Source organism: Periplaneta americana, chromosome 17 (genome assembly GCF_040183065.1).
Source record: "Periplaneta americana isolate PAMFEO1 chromosome 17, P.americana_PAMFEO1_priV1, whole genome shotgun sequence".
Lineage (NCBI taxonomy): Eukaryota > Metazoa > Arthropoda > Insecta > Blattodea > Blattidae > Periplaneta > Periplaneta americana.
Window position 1 is genome coordinate 96,374,838 of NC_091133.1, and position 17,493 is coordinate 96,392,330.

A 17,493-nucleotide genomic window follows, 5' to 3' on the forward strand; every position below is an offset into this window, starting at 1 on the left:
CATGGAAGTAATATCCGGCAGCAAAGGCAATGTACTTAGTTTATTCCTCTGTAAAAAGTTCCGAAAATCGCGTCCGTACAAAATGTTTTTTGGGCTATGGTTAAGTAGACTTCCTGTAAAATAATAAAGACAAGAGTTGAGACAATGGCTATGCTCCTTCTGATTGGTTGTAACCAGTTGTCATGACCTACAAAAATTTTTGGTAAGTACAGGGACATCATTTTTTTTACTTCAATTTTTATTGTACCTGAGGTTTTGAATGAACTTCACTCCCACCCCTTCTACTAATAAAGTACAACCGTCCTCCACACAGATCCATGACTGCATATACAGTCATAGTAGCCTTACGGTCATAGTAAACAGTACGTTCCAAAAATATGTTCGCGTTTTCCAATGACGAAAGAGCTTTCAATATTGAATCATTTTCGCACAAGTACTGTCATCCATTTGTCTACGTCGTATCCCGGTTTCCCCCATCAGCTTTTATTCGCCAGCTAGTGGCTGGGCTGTCTTAGCTCCTTTCTCATAACATTAATTTCTGTTAGGAATTGGACATCTACGTAATATTATACAACTGTTTAAAATAACTTAAATAAAATGGCCTCGTTAAATAATTAACTGTCACGTGAGTTCCTCTCCTTCTACAAACGTACGTCATAACCACTTGGACGGACAGTAGATAGCATGTCTGAGTAATTTTATCTGTGCGGGTCGGGCAGAAGTAAAGACAGAATTTACAGTACGTAAGTTACTCTTTTATAGAGTAGGTACAGAATTATATCAACATGAGTTACTAAGTATGAAGGACGAAACTGGTAATTGGAATTAGATGCAATAGTCTATAGTGCATTAATAGGCACAAAAGAACTGAAGCCTGTATCGAAATGAATGGCCACCATTTTCGAAAATGTGTTTAAATATCCATATTATGATTATTTTTCAATTTAACTTCAACTCTATATTGTACGCTAATGTGCTGTAGACAGTATAATACTTGTACACAGCATAATGAATACGTCCACATGGACAGCTCAGTTCGTGAGTAAAAACACTCATTGTTAATACTGTACTGTATTTTGATTAAACAAAAACCCAATGAAAATGATCAAACTCAAAAGCGCGATATTTCCTAGTTTACGTAAATGGATGAACTACTTTTCTTCCATCCTATACCTAGTAAAGTGATTTGTTTTCATATTACGCCAGTATCATCGAACTCCAGTCGTGGGAGGGGGTAGCAAACGGCGTTGAACCAGAGGTATAAACAAGTTAATATTAAAAATGTTAGTAAAAATAAAATGATGTCCCTGTATAATCACGCATAAGAGAGAGAATTCCAAGCGAAGTAGCTGTCCATATCTAAGATATTTAGGCTACTTGTAAATTTAAGGGGGGAGGATGGTATTTTTTTGAGAAAAATGAGTAAATTTTCAAAAAAAAATTTTTTCTTTAAAATAGTCTGTGATAGGTATGTGTGGAATGCATAGCATAATATTTCGTGGATATTTGTGCCCTTATCAGATGTTGAGACGCCATTTTTAAACTTCCTGCGCTATGGATTTTTAAATCACTCGCCCCCTTTTATCGGTTTACGGTAACTTCATTTTTTTGCTACATTGCCTGACAAAAATGGATATAATTTCTGAACTATTAAAGATACATGCATGAAATTTGGAACACACATTAATTAGACTATTAGGAAACTTTTCTCTGTGAGAGAATTTTGTTAATTGATTTCATTTTAAATCTACGTCCGTTTGTTTGCAAGAAAGGAATTCAGAAAAGTGTTATTAAATTTTAATTGTTTATTTTACAAGCGTAGAGACTAATATCAAAATTCTGTTACAGGCAGTTTGTAGAGCATACTTTTGCAAGTAAATTGCAAAAAACGGGGTGACTCTACCTTTAAAAATGGTTTAGATATATCGGTTTTAGTAAAATCCTGCATTGGGTATATTTTTTTTCAAATCTGGGCCCCCAAATAATTTTTTTTTTTTCAAAATATTTATTTTTGGTTGAGTTGCTACAGCTATGAGCTCTCTACATACAAAAAATTAATATTAAATTAAAGAAAAATACCACCCTCTCTCCTTAAAGGCAGTTTAACAAATCAACAGAATGATTACTTAATAAAGAATACAAGTATACAAGGCTATTTAGAATGATGGGGCAGATGTCAGTTATTTATTTCAGCACATCACTTGATAGGAAGGTTCAAAATTAAAAATTTCAAAGGCTATATCTACTCACGACTTAATAATCCCTTCGGTGTCCTCAAACAATTAGAAAAACATAATAGATTGCACTTGAGTAATCGCTTGAGTAGCTCACAAAAGTTGAAGTGAACTGCACGCATGCAACACTCGACAAACGACCTTGAACTTGGGTGCGTACGACAGGTATACTGTGGGTATATGTTTCATGGCGTCATATACGGAGTACTCTCTTTGTAGTCCTAATAGCAAATCTGTAGTGGAGAGTGGGTAATGTTGACTAAAACGGTGAGGATTCTGGAGACTTAGCGTGGGTCACTGATAACATCGTCCATGTTGCAGTACGAGTACGTACAGCACCTGTTATAAATCATAATGCAAAGTAATAACTTGTTAGGCTACATTATCGACTGTGCATTTCTTTTGTGTTTTGGAATTGTTGTTAAATTTCTCTTTATGTCTTTCTATTTTTTCATTATGTGATACATTTATTATGTAGTTTCTAAATATAATTCTGACAAAATTTATAAACACAATAATCATTGATGAAAAGGGTATTGAAAATAACAGAGTACATGTTGCATTAGATAATGTAAACTTTGTGGACCTTGTAGTTTGTACTGTAGTGGCTAAAATATTCTCTACACAATACACGCTCATTAAATGAAAACATTAAACAAGTCAATTAAGAGAATAGCTTATAGAATATGTATTTTGGTACACAACCATAAAAAATGATAATGTTTTCCTTGTCAGCTCTAAACGTTACTGTGTAATTTAACGTTGTAGCGGCTTAATCAGATTTGTAGGATGTAACATAATAATTTTATTGGGTCGATTTTGAATGCAGTCTATTGCTCTTCATTCGTTCATATCACGGTTTTCCTACAAAACGAACAAATATTTATCTATCTCCTTTATTCCTCTCCTACTTAGACTTCAGATTTCGTGTTACTTTATAGTCTAGTGGAATCGATTTGATAATTTTACCCTTGGAACTTGGTGTATTCTTTCATTCAGGATGTTAGTTTAGCTATATAAACATCTTGCTTCGTTATTCTAGTGATTGTGAATCACGTGTATGTATCAGCTTAGACAAAAATAAAAGACATATGAGCCGTTCAGAGCAGAAGTGGTTTAAGTCAAAAATGGGTAATGAGAGTTAAAGTAAACATTCTGTAAAATACAGCACAAAGTAGCAAATAATATTCAATTTATTTGAACTATTAGTAGTCAGTGGATAGCAAGAAGGACATATTAATTGGTACTTTGAGCTATATTTTGCAGAATGTTTACTTTAATCCTCATTACCCAATACTCACATACACCACTTTTGCTCTGAACGGGTCATATGAGATGATTTCCAATACCTACTAAGTCCAAAGTAGTCAATTTTTACATTACAGTGTATCTGCCTATTTTGTGGGTCGAAGAAGGTAATGGTACGATATTTTCTATTCAGTGCCAACTCCTTCGTATTGAAATATAGGATTTAAATATGCCTTTATTTCCAAAACATATTACTTCCACGTGGGTTTAACTTACTTCCATATTTACTCATTAAGAAAACGTTAATACTCATGTAACCAAATTTTGTAAAATGGCAGACATTCGTTGCATTGTGAATATTTCCGAGATTCTGCTTGTTTTACTGTTTTTAAATGTTTTAAGTCAATTTTATTAGAATAATTTTATATTTATAATTATATTTATGCTCGACCATGCCGAAATGTAGTACTTACACACCTGGTAGCAGTCCTTTAATGTATGTCATTAAAGTACACCTATTCATTAAAGTTCAGGTTTTTGATTATTCTCGGATATGCAATCGAAAGACGAGGGAAACATCACGGAGGCTGGAAATCCAATACTGTCGCAGAAGGTTATGTTCTGTTACTATAGTAATTAGCGTTAATTGTAAATAATATTCAAATAAATTCAATTTGTCATTTCGTTTTTCAATTTTAAATCAATTTCCAGGTTATACATTCTCTGCATTACATCAATGACATTATTGTTCCTCGGAAAAAATCAATACTTTCGCGTCTGCGTACATCTCACAATTTCGAGCTAAGAACAAGGTCACTTCCGATCTTCTGTCAGATACAAATAAAATGAATATTTCTGAATAATTTGAAGTTAGAAATATGGTCGAGCATAAAAAGTCGTATTAAACTTGCCTATAATGGTAATTAAGACGCTCGTATGAAAATTATGAAACGAGCGCAAGCATATTTGCGTCTTAATTACTATCATTATAGGCTCGTTGCATAATGTACTATTTGTGTATGCTATCGTTGACTCAACGCAGAATAATGGATCGTGATGAGGGATATGATGAAACACCTGAATTAATCACGGGAGTTGAAGGCGATGAAGGTAGATCTAAACAAGCTAGAAAGAAAAGGAGAAATGCAGAAGCTGAAAGGAAACTCTTTTGGAAGCTAAGAAAAAAAAAAGCGAAAGAACGCTTTTAGTATTGGTTGCAACCACGATCCACAAACTTACTGGTGTGTCTTGTTAGACTTGCATCTACTGAAGCTTTGGAAAATTTTTGTTCTTCTTTTTGAAATTGCAATCCAGCGTGTTACAAGTAGTAAAACAGCAGTTCAAGATTATAAAATATAAATATGTACAGCAAAAAAAAAAAAAAAAAAACTACAATAAAATTAATAATTCATATTGTGACATTATGTTCGAGTGGGTTTTGCACTGTTAAAGTTTTTCAATATGGCGTCCGGATCTGCTGATTGAGAAGTAATATTAAATTTTAACTACTTTAGTTTTTAGGTATTTAGGAAATTTATATATGCAACTGTAGGAAAAAGTAAAAAATTTAACTTGCATTAATATTTTCTAATTAAATTATTGTTTTACCTCCGACTTGTTTAACAGACACGGAGATTACTTTCGCTGCTTGAAGTATTCGACCAGTGTTACCACCATTGTCGTAGCAGCAATTTAATGTCCTCAACACAAATTAATTAAATACTGGTTTTATTTCTCACATAATTTATAACTATTCATATTTTCATCAGAGAGGAATTTTGAAATTAGATAAGAAATCGGGAAAAACAGAAAAAATATATTCATATATGCATGCAAATATGCAAAATAAACATATATGCATTTAAAAGAAAAACCCCTAGAAATATGTTTTTATGCAAAATAAAGTTGGCTTCATTCGAACGCAAAAGCAATGATCGGCAAAAGTCCAATTTTACATTTTCAATATGCCAAATCAATAAAAACATGAAATTACATGAAGTTCTTTAGTTATACAGTCTATAACAAGGGTATATTCAAGTGGTAAATTAGGTGAAAATATACAGTAAACATTCTTTCCTTATTCGTGTCAACTAAGCTCTGCCCCGAAGGTGGACTTAAATTCACGCTATGGGTAGGAGATCGGTTATTATTATTATTTTGTGTTTTAAGACTATACCTAATTGTATTATTATCACTTTGTCATTAAAATTCCAAGTACAAATTTTTAGGTCTATTTATGTCGCAATTGCCCACTTTCAGCATGCATACTCGTATAGTTCAGCACGTACTTGCCTACAGTTTTACATTCATTTCTCTACAGTATTTACTTAATCTTGAAATTGTATACATATTCCTGAATTCTGTTTCATCTGCCATATTCTTAAAGTAATATTCTATTTCTACGCTAAAGATGTTAATTAAGAACTAGAATATTCTGGAAGAAAAAAAGTTTGATTTTATTTTCTTGTACGCTTGTTAGTGCAGGGAACATTTGAACTTTCCTGCACGTCCAACCGTACACAATGTAGCAGCGCTGCAGGGTAACGATTTCCTTTAAGAAATTCACAATAGCCCGCCATGTGTTGCAACTTTTTCCCTCTACGAAGAATCAACAGGATAAAGGATTGCAAACAAAATTTGCCTTTTTTCCCGCATTGCTTCTTGCTCCAACTCCAAGATTTTCTTATTTCTGTGAGTTTTATCATCATCATCATCATCACTACCACTACCAGTACCACCACCACCACCACCACCACCACCGTCACCATTTAAATATTATTCATTCAGAAGTGTACGGCATGGTACAGAAAGGAGCAGATGAAAAGCCCATGTACCTAAGTATAGAATAAATACAGAAGCGAAGTGCTAAAAAGGACTTACCTTTTATAGAAGGTTTTGAAAAAGACTCCCTGCAATGTCAATACACAGCTGTGCACGTCTAATCATGTTCAGATACACCCGGTCTCAATAACTTCTGGTGTGCGAACTGAAGAACTCTATCTTTTCTCATTTCGCATAGATTCCGTAGCACGCCACTTTTTAACCAAACCCTGTATTGCTCTCTTTGCCGGTTGTCCTCTATTTGCCAACTTGTCCCTGAAAATTTCGCGGGTTTCCTTAATCGAACCTGTTCTCACATACGCTTCCACAACTTCCTCTCTTTCTTGTATCGAGTAAAGGTTAAGCGTTCACTACATCGTATCGCACTCATTGGACGAATCGTACGGATCGGAAAAAGACAATCTTTGCTGTAATTGTTATGTAACCGCGTTCACTACATCGTATCGCACGCATCGGCCCTCGGCAAATCCGTCCACGTTTCTCGGACGAGCAACTTTTCCGATGCGTGCGATCATAGCCTTCTTTAATAAATCAATTTTAATTGCTTAACTGTTACTATCATGTTATGCCATGTTCAGATGGCAGACGGAAAACTTATTTCGCTTGTAGAAAACTGCGAAGAGTTATATAATTTGAGGCGTTCCCATTACAGTAATCAAGTAATTTCTTACATTTATATTATGCAACAAGTATTTCTTTCGTTTCTCCCTCTTCAATTAAGACGCATGAAGCAATTACAAATCCTTATTCGCTAACATTCATAATTAATAGACCTAACCTCAAACTCCTCTGTTTTCAGCAATGTCAATATCGTACGACGTCATGTTTTAAACAGCTGATAGGGGAATCTGATGAGGCGATGAGGTAGAGCGATGAGGTGAACGCACTGCACTTAAAATATCCGTTGCGTGCGATTCGTACGAGGAGTGCGATACGATGTAGTGAAAGCTTACCTTAAGTAATTTTGCAGAATGCGAACAGGTACATGTAATTCGACTAATGACGTGATGAGTGATGAAATACTGACAAGAAGAATGCCAACAATAGATTATTGCATAAAATTGTCCATTGTTGTCGCTGTTTACTCATTTCGTTATGTTACGATACCATAGAACACGATAATGGGACTTCAAGCAGCCCAAAATATCGCATTCGCATTCAAACAGGAGGCGGACTACTTTTATCTACGCCACCCAGGCCAGTATATTCAGACCGTGTTCGGATGACATCAATAAGAGATGGCATAGTACGCTTTCGAAAGGGTGGAAGGGCACTCTAGTGAGACTCCAAAAAAATCTTAAGATATGCAGACAGAATCTGCAGATGACGTCACAACTGAATAACGATAACTGCGGTCGTTCGGGCTTGAAAAATCATTCCCAGCATAGAAGTGGTAAGTCATAATAAACTCATTAAAAGCTAGCATTCGGGATCTTCCTCCATACCAAAGGAAAAAGTACACAATGTATTTGTGTATTTATTTTCTCTCGAGCTGAGAACGGGGAATTTATTTTGAAGACTCTATACAGAGTGCCCAACTGTACGGAATTAAAAAAAAAATAAAATTATGGTTTATTTAATGACGCAACTGCAGAGGTTATATCAGCGTCGCCGGTGTGCCGAAATTTTGTCCGCAGGAGCTCTTTTACATGTCAGTAAATGTACTGACATGAGCTTGTCGCATTTAAACACACTAGCGCTATACCGACTATGCTACTGAGGCCGACTGTACGGAATTTGAAGCAGCGGAAGAAGTAGCGGCGATACTAATCTAAATCCTTCCGAAAAGTACCGGAATTTTTAAATATGCACGTTAGGAGCTTAAATTTTGATATTTTCTCTGAAACTTCCCAAATATAGGTACACATTATTCGTTTTTATGCAAGACTTCGTATAACTGTAATCTTCCCTAACAGATAACCCTAATGTTTTAATCACAGGTAGAAATTAAAATATATCTGCTTTCCCAACTGTAGCAGAGAAATAGATTGTCACCTGTCATTTTTTTGTTGTCATCCATCATTTTTGTTAGTGTTCTGCTGAGAATAAAATCAGATGTGCAAAATGAAAAGTTACGCTGTGAGGCCTATTAAATAGGTATATATTATTTTAATGTACCGAAGTACATATGATATTTCCAAGCTGATATTCTGCGTCATCATGCGATGAAAGAGTAATGGAACGGAGAAAAATTCTCTCCGGCGCCGGGATTTGAACCCGGGTTCCACTAAGCCACACCGGATACCCACCCCGGCGTCGGACAGAATCGTCTCAGATTAAGTTCCAACTCTTGGGTTCCCTCTAGTGGCCGCCCTCAGCACTACGTCATAGATGTCTATGAACGTAGGACTGAAGTCCACACATGTGCTGAGGTGCACTCGTTATGAGTGACTAGTTGGCCGAGATCCGACGGAATAAGCGCCGTCTTAAATCACGAAGTGATTTGCGCATATCATATATATTATTTTAATCCACTAAGCCACACCCGATACCCACCCCGGCGCCGGACAGAATCTTCTCAGATTAAGTTCCAACTCTTAGATTCCCTCTAGTGGCCGCACTCTGCACTTCGTCATAGATGTCTATGAACGTAGGAATGAAGTCCACACATGTGCTGAGGTGCACTCGTTATGAGTGCATCAGCACGTAGAGCTGGAAACCAGGGTTCAAATCCCGGCGCCGGAGAGAATTTTTCTCCGTTCCATTACTCTTTCATCCTATAAAATAGGTGATAGCCACTCTTAATAATGTCAGGAGGTTCAACAAACAAATGTATGATAAGTACACTCCAACTTTACAGGATTCACCTGGGAAGAAATATTAGTAGCTTTTACATTATCTACATGAAAAGCATATACGTTACTATGTGTATTTCAAACTATAGGAGGCCTACATAAGGAATTAACATTGCCATAAAAATCCACGTTTGCAAAGTGAAAGTGAAATATCATGTAGTTGGCCACGTTTCTAATAAATTAGTAGGCCTAGTAGAAAAGAAGACTGTCTACTGATTATTGCCAACTAAAATTATGTTTGATGGTATTAATATTGAAACGACGGATTATTATACTACAGAAGAAAAGATTTTATTTGTTTAACTGTATGGAAACAGTTCTTCGAGAAAAGTAACAGAGCTGTTTGCTGGACTCTTTCCTGGTAGAAGAGTTCCATCCCACAATACGATCATATTTGTGTAAAATTTAATAATATGGCTAAAATTGTTGTTTTTATCTTTGTGAACAAAGTAACCTAATGACAAAAAAAATCTTCAAAACGAAACACAACTGAAATTATAATAGTAACACCATGATATAATTATATTGAATCAACTAACCAAAAATTGATAAATACTGTATTGCCAAAGAATCATGTATGATAGGCTAAGTTGTACAGACAACCGTACAAAAATGTAGCGGAACTTCAGGAGGTTCATAGCGGATTTTGTATATCTGGAGTTAGACACACTGCAGCGACTCTCCCATTTAGTTGTGATTTATGATATTTCAAAAGGATTTTTATCTGATGTTTAGAGAGCTTACTCGAAAGTTTCTGTGTCTTGTTACTTATTCTGAAAGTTTATTTCTCATTCTGAGGTTTCAGAGTTTCCTGAAATACTTCTGTCCTGTTGAAATTTTAAACTTTTTCCATAAATATGTTTGTTTAAATGAGATTTTGAACTTTTTTTTCTTTTATCTTCTGATAACATTTGGAACTGTATCAAAAGATGTCCTTGGAACTTTGATTAAAAAGGTATTTCATTCTGGTGTATGTATATTTAAGTTTTGTCATACTAGCATTAAGAAAGAAACTTAATATAGGATTTACAACTCTTGACTACAGCTAACTGACAGCAACTGAAAGCTTAATATTTCCTTATACTAGGACAAAGAAAGAAAATTAATACAGAATTTATAATTTTTAACTGGCAGCAACTGGAAATTTAATAATTACAATCTTGAAATGACCCAACATTCTGAAATTCATGTATGGTTCACGAGGGAAAAGATCTCTCACAATCCCTATTCCATTATATTATGCGCGAAAAAGGCCACCATAAAATTTGTTCACTTGTGACGCAACGTAAATTTGTCATGGGTTCATTATAATAGCAGATGCTCTGTTTCTCAGATCCTCATTATCTAATTCAAGTGTCATCTCCCAAAACGGCATTGTTCACGTAGCATATGCGTCCCTTCCAAGTGTGTACCCATGTATACTAATTAGTGACTTAGACAATACATGTTACATGCTATCTGAATATGAGCAATGAGATCACATTTGAAACTGTCAAGTGAGCTACGGATAGTATGCGCTTTGGAGAACAACTTAAACCGATTGACTTTCCATATCAGTGACCTAGGTTCAAATTCAGATAGTCCTTTAGAATATTTCTCTGATAATAAGTAGAGCCCGGATTTCCATACACTATCAAATCTTAAAATATGCATAATGAAGCGAAAAAAAACTGTAAAAATATGCACTATCAAAATTTATATCTGCATTATGTTACGTTTATATTTTACTAGTGACTTGTGCAGCAAATGCTGCAAACTAAGTTCATCTGACGTTAAAATAAAAATTTTTCAGATTTATTTTCAGTGAAGAATACCAGATATTTTGAAAATTATTTGCTTCCAGAATAATGAAACGTACTCCCTCTGAATGTTTTTTATGCCAAATACTTTTCCTTGAACCTATTCACCTTCAGTTTTTGAGTTTCAACGCGAAAATGCAAGTAACAATGTCGGGACGATCAGTGGGACTTTTATGTGGGAGTAAAGCAATAGCTATTTCAGGTCATTGTGGATTGTAGGTGAAAGTTAAAAAAAAGTCAGGTTTGCTATCCTTTCGAGCAATAGACATAGCATCTTGGTATAGCTGCTGCATGTAGAGCTTGAAATGTAGAGGGTAAAATCATTTTATCCTGCTAAGAGATCTTGCTGAAATGATCGGGAGACTACAACATTTTGTAGGCCTCTTATTTTATCTGTAAATAATACATTTTTGTCTTTCCTTAGGAACTGTAATTTTGGCGCTCTCTCGAGCCAATACTAAAGAGATTGACGCATATCAATATCTACACCACACCGCCATTAAGTATATGAAAAAGACCCAAGCCCACTTGATTAATAACTATAAAAATATTTGATTTTTAATAATATTACTATCTTACGTAAGTTTTGTAATTATATACACTATATAGCCGTCACTCAGTAAATTATAGAAATGAAGATCTAATTCAAGATATTCTCTACATCTACTTACATAACCCCACTTTCATATCATGAACATTGCATTAATATGTATATTTAATGAAAAATATTCACATCATGGCATTAACTACAATAATATTTAATTTCTAATGGTAATAATGCCATCTAACCACCTCAAATTTTGTAGATTTTAATATCCAATACACAGTTATACTCAGAAAATTACACACCGCAGAATCAGACCTGTAAATTATTGTTAGTTAGAGTTGAAATTTTTAATAACCAATTGAATTTGAGCTCTAAATATGTCAGCAATCCTGCAAGGCATTGCTTTCGTGTAATAGCCTATTGCTTATTGTAATGTGTGCTTTGTTTTATCCTGTAATGCAATTAGTTCTCAAAACTGACGAAAGATGGATTTTAGAAAATAGGAAAATTTTGTAGGAAAACTAACGCTTCACTGAAAGTTACTATTTTTCTGAAAAACTTCGGGTTCTAAGCTTCGAAATGAGGGGTCATTTATTAAAATCCGTTCAGCCGTTTTCCCGTAATTTCCATTACCAGTTCAAATTATATATATAGATTTTGAAACGCATTGGATCTGATTTCTAAAAATTTTCTTGACCTAAGCTCATACGTTTATCTCAAGTACGTTTTTTAACACAGAAAATGATCTTTCTGTGTCATAAGAAGTGACAGTTACATACTTAAGTGAAGAAATTTGGGACAAAGAGAGGTCGATTTGTAAGTTTTCTGCATTTCTTCATGACCATGACCCCATCGAGAATCGAACACCCTACATTCTGACTTTGCAGCGTTACGTTTTAACCGCGACGATATCGCACGTCCCAAAATTCACAAGTATTGACGTCTTTATTGCAACAATCATAATAAACTGCATCAGAAATTCCTTTCCATCAATCCGTTTGGATACAATCAGCTCTTCTTGCAGTTTTAACAGAAGCAATAGCAACACTTCACAATTCGACACAAAAGCATACAAAAATGCAGTTTGAATGCATACTGCTTCTACCTTCCTTTCTTTCGATAGTTTTACCTCCGGCTTGTAACGAGCGAGAGTTGGGGGGGGGGTTGGAAATTCCAATGTAACAAAGAGAAGGATTAATGGAAAGTCCAAAGACTACTGGGTGTTCAGTTCAAAGTGTGTCATGGCTCGCTGTATGCCTTCATGTGGCTAGTCGATGAGCCTAGAGAATTCAATCTTCCTACACTTCCGCAGAGGTGTATCATCTATCTGCCAGAGAAGTTGCCTAGCAAGTACGGCGTTCATTCTGAAGAGTACTTACCGATACGTACGGTGACGCAGGTAGTGGCAGGAGTGTGAACTGCTTCGAAACATGTACTGAGGTGAGTTTTTTTCTTACTGTCGAGATATGGGGGGAGGGTTAAGACGATTACTTACAGTACGTATCTGTTGACATTAATTTCGACGGTCAACATGGACACGGAGCATTTGATTTGTGTTGTGGAATGTTGCCGTACGCAAACGATGATAACAAATACCCTGAGTACGATTTGGCCTCGCAAAACAGTTCGAAAGAGGTTATGGTAGCACATAGACCGTACAGACCGCCATCTGTTGCTACGACGTTCAAGTTATACCGTACACGTTCTCAAGTTCAGATTGAACGCCTTGATTAATAGGCAACTTCTCTGACATAAAAGCTGAAACTCGCTTCAAATCGCTGACTCATCAACAGTGACGTCATGACACACTTTGAAATGAACACCCAGTAGAGCGTGTTCCGAATCTCAGCGGTGAGCAATCTGATGGCAACACGGTGTTTCGAATTTCAGCGATGACGTCAATGATGCTCCACCGGTGTCGTGCCGGTTCCATTTCCTTGCAGAGGTGGTGGCAATATCCATCAGCCGCCATCAGTGAATCTGATTGGTTCTTGTATAGGACTGGAATTAGCAGACGAATGACATCGTGCACTGTTGCGTCATGGCGGTGTGTTCTGCTGTATTGTTTGTAATGTGCACAACGTAAAAAAATATGTTAATGGCTTATGAACGAACATGTCAACGGACCAGTTATTACTACCGGTTCAAGAAATAAATTGTTTATGCTCTCTTTTCTTTGAACGAGATTACAGCGAGATCTCAAAATCTTGTTAGCGTAGCACAATAACAACTTGTACAGCCGTCATGATAGTCATTAAACCTTCCAGCAGTTTTGTTCCTATTCCGCTGCAGCGTGACGTCATTGATGTTCACCATTCCGGTGAGATTCAGAATACGCTCCTAGATTGTCAGGTAGGATGCAACGAAACTATATTTCCGGTAGCTTTCTTTTATTTTTTCTTAATAGACAAATGACGTGAAAATACAGGAGTGGATCAGGACAGCACGTTTGCACATCTCCTTTTTGTGTTAGGTTAGGTTCTTTTCAAACTGAAATGACGAGTGAAGCGTAGGACAGTTAAAATTACTCTAACGTAACCTAACCTAACCTAACCTTTTTATGTTAGGTTAGGTTAGGTTAGGTTAGAGTAATTTTAACTGTACGTTTCACTCGTCATTTCAGTTTGAAAAGAACCTAACCTAACATAAAAAGGAGATGTGTAAACGTGCTGTCCTGATCCACTCCTGAAAATACCGGATTCTACGAAGCAACGTTCATAAAAGGCACTATTATGCAAGTTAAAATAATAAATACACTAAAATCAGAAAAATAACAGTATGTAATATAAAAAACTAATTATTTATGTGCTATTAAATCTAAAATTTTCAAAATATGCATTATCTACTTTAATTTACTTTCAAAAAATGGTTATAACAGGCAAAAATGCATGAAAAACTATGCTTATTTGGAATCGATGAACCATAAAACGAATACTAGCAAAGTTTGACTAGTGTAGCAAGCTTATTTAAAAACTGTAGTTGCATAAAAATCCGGGCTCTAATAATGATAGATTTCTGGAGAAACTTTAGTTCCTTAACGCAATTGTATACTTTTCCTATAATAATGTAACCTAAATTGTGCTTTTTCTATTTCCGGTACCAGTCTGAATTTCAGAGTCAAAATATTCTGCACCCTGGCAGTTTCTGAAAAATTTCTGTCTGATAAATTCCCTCCCACTTATGGCCCTCATTTATTGTGTACTGTAAATTTATAACATAAGATTCATTACTTTATCTAACTATCAAAGGAACTTACGTTAAAATTTTGATCTCACCTTAAAAACCTATCGCTCTCCGCCGAGTTTCGCCCCACAAAATTTGTATGTTATGGCAAATGAAGCGACTGTACCTTATTTCGTAAGTCCCTGCTCTCAGGATTCTGAAATCATAAAATTCCTTGGGAGTACGGGGAGAGTATATTTTTCAAATTGGGCTTACCACCTAGGCTCGCATCATGGAACATTAAATACATGTCTTTCTATATCACTCCAATAATTTGGCTATGGCTGAGATTAGCACTAATCTCGACCACCTCATAACTTCTGTCAGATTGCTATTTTAGTCAACAAATCTAGTTATAATCCGTGGCGGGATAGCCCATGAAGGACCAAGGCCGACCAGCCAACTGGTGGTCTCACGTCCACATGCAACAGCAGAGGTGAACCGCCATCCAACCAGTATGAAGGTTAAGGTGTGACAAGCACAATGATCCTCCAACGGCTGGTTTTTCTTAACTGGATTTCGCTGCCTAGCGCTCCCCAAATTCGTCACGATGCTGGGTGGACACAGGCAGTGGCGTATACTGGTTAAAGGGTTTGGGCTACCGCTGACCCTATTATTACACAAAATATATCTAACAATTACTTTAATTTTAATTACTATGGTAAAACTAATAATACAAAATTATTACATTATGTTATATTATAAACTATTTCTTTTGTAATTTCCTTGGGCTACCGCCGGTAGCCCGCAAAATACGCCCCTGGACACAGGTCCTATACAGTAGTCGAAATGTCGTGAGAGAATTCCTTCCTCATGAGAACTCGAACCGTCCACACCTGTGGAGTAACGGTTAGCACGTCTAGCCGCGAAACCAGGTGGCTCGGGTTCGATTCCCGGTCGGGGCAAGTTACCTGGTTGAGGTTTTTTCCGGGGTTTTCCCTCAACCCAATATGAGCAAATGCTGGGTAACTTTCGGTGTTGGACCCCGGACTCATTTCACCGGCATTATCACCTCATCTCATTCAGACGCTAAATAACCTAGATGTTGATAAAGCGTCGTAAAATAACCTACTAAAAAAAAAAAGAACTCGAACCTGTGTTCATTCCATAACGCGAGACTAGGCAATGAAGGCATGTTGACTTGGACCACCAATGCTAAGGTGCGGGACGAAATTTAGTTATATGAAACGAATAATCAGAGAAACTGTTGAGATCGGAGTATTTTGTTGAGCTACTGAGAAAGAGAATGATTTTGCATGAAGCAAGTCCTAAAAAATTTCACTCTACCATATTATTAATAACAGGAGATACATTATTTCGAAATGTTACCTCAGCTTACAAATTTGTCATGCATACACTTTAACATGTGCTCTGTTTGTTGCCCAGAGAAAGTCTAATCTATTTCAAGCCAACATCTCGCTTTTCAAGCCTCCAAAACTGAAAACATTGTCTGCTGACTTTTCTGGAGGCGTGGAAGATTGCTACATCAGGAAACAAACTTGCTTAAGATATATTATATTCTTTCATCGTTCAGAATGTCCGCAGCAAATGTATAACTTCGGGAAAGATTCTCTAGCAAGAAATCTTACATTCACTTCAGACTGGTACCGGAAATAGAAAAAAAAAAAAACAAAAACAAAATTTAGGTGATATTATTATAGGAAAACTGTACGATTGCGTTCAAAAGCTGTGCGCACAGCATCAACAGTCTCTCCAAGTATACCAGTTCTTTGGTCCCCAATACTGCCAGTCTTTTTCAATTTCACCATTTGATATGATGGATTTCGTCCATACTTCCTCCGGAAGTATCACTAAACTGTAATGGGCTTCCTTGTTTCGTGATACTACAAAACGCACTGAGGTTTTCCCTGCATAGTTGCCATTTACACACTAAACTGTACTGTACCGCAGTGCTACATGTAAGGAAAGAAAATTTTATGAATCGGACAAAATTCTAAAATTTTCATTTTTCTATAGGCCTATTATAATATGGTTTTTAGGCTACAGTTTTTCATAATCAGGAAAGGATTTTGTGTTCACCCTCTTCTCTTATTAAACATCACATTGCTTCCTTTAATATTATACGTTCTATTTTTGTTTCCTTTCATCAAACTCTCCGTTTCCTAAAATGGTCAAGTGGTTGAGAATGACGGTTATACAGGGACATCATTTTATTTTTACTTGCATTTTTATTGTACCTGCATTTCTGAATGTACTTCACTCTCACCCCTTCACTAATGTCCTTGCTCCCGTCAGACACACAAACTTACGGCCGCTGTTGCATTCAAAGCCTTCAAGCAGTGAAGTAAACATTGCAGTGTATAGTGTGTTTCAGAAATATTGTTGCGTTTTCTATAGAAGAAAGAACCTATATTAATAATATCGTACTAAAAAATTATATTCGAGAAACGATAAATTCAATTTCAGAGAATATGCTTCAACATGTTTTTAATAATATGCGTAAAGAATTGAAGCCTGCATTGTAATGAACGGCAACCATTTTCAGCAACTTGTTTAAAAATTCAGATTAGCTTATTTTGAATTGAGGTGGCTACAAGCAAAGGAATGCTAGTGACATTTGTAATAACATGAGTTAAGTGCATCCAGTGTAAGCTAAAGTGTCTAAAATTTTAGTGGCAAAGGGATATTTTAATCTCATCACACATTAAAATTTAAATAAAAATTTCACCAATTTTACGAAAGTTTAAATATTTAAACCCCATTTTCTCAAAAGTAACTTACTGTAAGTGCACTTACAGCCCTTTACTTATGACCCCCTCAATTTAAATGCACTCTCTATATTGATG

The 17,493-nt window shown here is 35.9% G+C and overlaps 1 long non-coding RNA gene across 1 annotated transcript in view; it reads left to right on the forward strand.

Annotated features, from left to right (window-relative positions):
* The window catches only part of LOC138692805 (uncharacterized), an 839,199-nt gene that overhangs the window by 561,512 nt on the left and 260,194 nt on the right, over positions 1–17,493 (forward strand). The window lies entirely within an intron of this gene.